We start from the raw sequence: 3,289 nt of genomic DNA on the forward strand, positions 1-3,289 counted from the left end.
TAGTAACAAATAATTTATAAGTATTGACTTTATATCCTGCTATTTTTCTGAAGACATTCATGAGTTCTAGGAGCTTTTTGCTGGAATTTTTTGGATCCTTTAAATATGTCATCAGCAAATCATGATATTTTGAGTTCTTTTCTTTCTATTCATATACCTTTAATTTTTTTCATCTAATTGCTCTGGCCAGGGATTCCAGAACTATGTTGAATAGGAGTAGTAAAAGAGGGCATCTCTGTCTTATTCCAGCTTTTTAGAGAAAATGCTTTCAAATTTTCTTCATTTAGAATGATGTTGGCCTTGGGTTTAGCATGTATAGCTTTTACAATGTTGAGGTATATTCATAATCAAAAGTATGCTGAGATTTCATCTCACTCCAGTCAGAATAGTAACTATCAAGAACATAGACAAGAATAAATGTTGGCAGGGATGTTGGGGGAAAAGTTCACTTTTATAATGCTGGTGGGACTGCAAATTTGTGCAACCACTCTGGAAAGCAGAACCAAGATTCCTTAAAAAACTTCAAATACAGTTGACCCCATTATCCCACACCTCAGTTTATGCCCAAAAGGCTTAAAATCAGCACACCACAGTGACACAGCCACATCAGTGTTTATAGCAGCTCAATTCACAATAGCCAAGCTAGGTGCCCTACAACAGATGAATGGATAAAGAAAATGGGGCATATATACACAATGGAATATTACTCAGCCACAAAGAAGAATGAAATTATGGCATCTGATGGTAAATGGATGGAACTAGAGAATATAATGCTAAGTGAAATAAGCCAGTTACCCAAAATCAAAGGCAGAAAATCCTCTGTGATAGGTGGATGATACCCTACAACAAGGGAGGGGAAAACAAAAGTTCATTTGACTAGACCAAGTGCAATAATGGGAAGGGAGGGGGAATGAGGATAAGAAAGACAGTGAAATGAATAGGACATATCTTTTCTACCCACATATATGAATACATGACCAATGCAACTCCACATCATGTACAACCAAGTGAATGGGATCCTAACTAGAACAAGTTATACTTATTCTACATATGCATAATATTTCAAAATATACTATCATGTAAAAAAATTAAAATATGTATATAAATAATACCAGCTTCATCTACAGCACACAGCTGAGAAGAAATTAGTTAGCAGCCTGTCAAGTTCAAGACAGAGAAAAGCATTTTTACCTTGGCATTTATAAAAACTTCTGTAGGTAAGGATGAATCAGTGAAACTGAGGTCAGAAAAAAAAGAAATAAATGCTTCTTGAAAAAAAAAGATTCAAAACATTAGATAATGTTAAATAAAATGTGACACTTCCAAAATAAACATTAAAAATAAACCATTATATAGCTCATGTACTTAATATTTTTTCTTTAAAACCTTTGAGGTATCACACATATTTTTATTTATGTCATTTTTATTATCAAAATTTTATCCTTATGATAATTTATTCAATTTATATAAATATAAAATAATCAATATCTTCCTTCTATCATAAAAATATGATTTAATAGTAGCACACGGCTTCCTATTCATTAATTCACCAAATAACCTCATAACAGTTTTAGTAACAAGAAAGGGGCACACAGCCAGCCAAGTGCAGTGGCATATGCTTTTCATCCCAGTGCCTTGGGAGGCTGAGGCAGGAAGATCTCAGGCCACAATGACTTAGAAAGACCCTGTCTCTAAATAAAAAGTGAAAATGGCTGGGGTGTATTTCAGTGATAAAGCACCCCTGGGTTGAATTCTCAGTACAAAAAAAAAGAAAGAAAGGTCAATCTGAGATGTTCACTGTGGAACTTTCAAGATGTATTTATTTGGCCCTGACATTATTTCTTAAGAGATCATTATAGTGGTAAACTTAGTACCCTGGTTTATGTATTTGAGACTAAGTGGTATTCAAATGAAAACTGATACAAATCGCATTAAACAGGAAGCCCAACTAAAATACTGATTTATAGGATTTATTAATAATTTGAACATATTTTAACATATATCTGTTGGTGTCTTGTTTTCTCCTTTGTGCCCATATGGATTAAATTTAGATTATGTTTAATATTTTTCATTCTTCTATTACATATGTAAATATCATTTATTGATCCACAACTGAAATTCAGAAGCATTACTATATCAGCATCTGACATCACATTCATTTCAAAAATTTCCATTTGGATCAAAGTTGACAGCTAATAAAAATCCAGGTGTCTTGAGAATGCTTGTTTACAAAACGCAGTGTTTCAAGCTGATGTGTTTGCGTTTATGCTTCTGCTGCTCCCTAACTACTTCCTCAGTGTTGATGGAGTGTAATTAATACTTCATTGTGCTAAGTGCTGATATGGAAAATTTGTGTCAAGTACATATTCAGATATTTATTCTACTGAAAGTTTAAGTGCTGAATCATTACTCATTACTCAAGGCTTCTTGCTTAGTTAAAAAAATATCATTCAAATATTTCTCTTCTGTCTGATAAAAATCATTACACTTGTAAGTTCTTTTTTTTTCTAGATAAATCATTATCTTTTTTCTAGTTTATATTTTCACCCACAGTCAATTTTCTCTTTGAAGTCCAGAAAACTTAGTCAATTTTTATACTATTGTTTATAGTCAAATAATTCCTAAGGAATCATGATCATAAATAATTTAAATAGTTTCGTGGACATATTTCCCTTATCTGTGTCCTGTAAAGCATTTTGGAAATTTTATTTGGTGTCATATTTGTAATATAAAAACTAATGTAGCCTCCTGCATAACCTGTACTTTTAAGTTGACAGTTGAAGTGATATGTGATGCTTTCACTTACAAATTGAAACTCCAACATTTTATATTTGTTTCCATTGTCTACACAGAGGACTCTTTCTTCTTCCCTGGGATGAATGTGTTGGATGTGCTCAAAATCCTTTGATTCTCACTATCCTCTGGGAACTTGCTCAGTTTGTTTTTCTGTATGTTTCATGTCTTCCAGTAGCTTTCTCATAGTCACACAGAAACCTCGTGTTTCTGCCATTTAAAAGTTAAAAAAAAAATGCAGCATTCACTTTGGTCCTCTTTCCCTCTAGCTCTTACAGTGTATGTCCGTTTCCATTTGAAGCAAATAATCTAGAATGGTCCAGGTAGTCTGGCTCATGCCTGTAATTCCAGCAACAAAGGAAGCTGGGGCAGGAGGATCACAAGTTTGAGGCTAGCTTTTCAGCAACTCAAGGAGACCCTGTTTTGAACATATGAAACAAAAAATGACTAGGTGTGTAGCTCAGTGGTGGGGTCCCCTTGGGTTTGATAGTGCCAC

Source organism: Marmota flaviventris, chromosome 5 (assembly GCF_047511675.1).
Source record: "Marmota flaviventris isolate mMarFla1 chromosome 5, mMarFla1.hap1, whole genome shotgun sequence".
Lineage (NCBI taxonomy): Eukaryota > Metazoa > Chordata > Mammalia > Rodentia > Sciuridae > Marmota > Marmota flaviventris.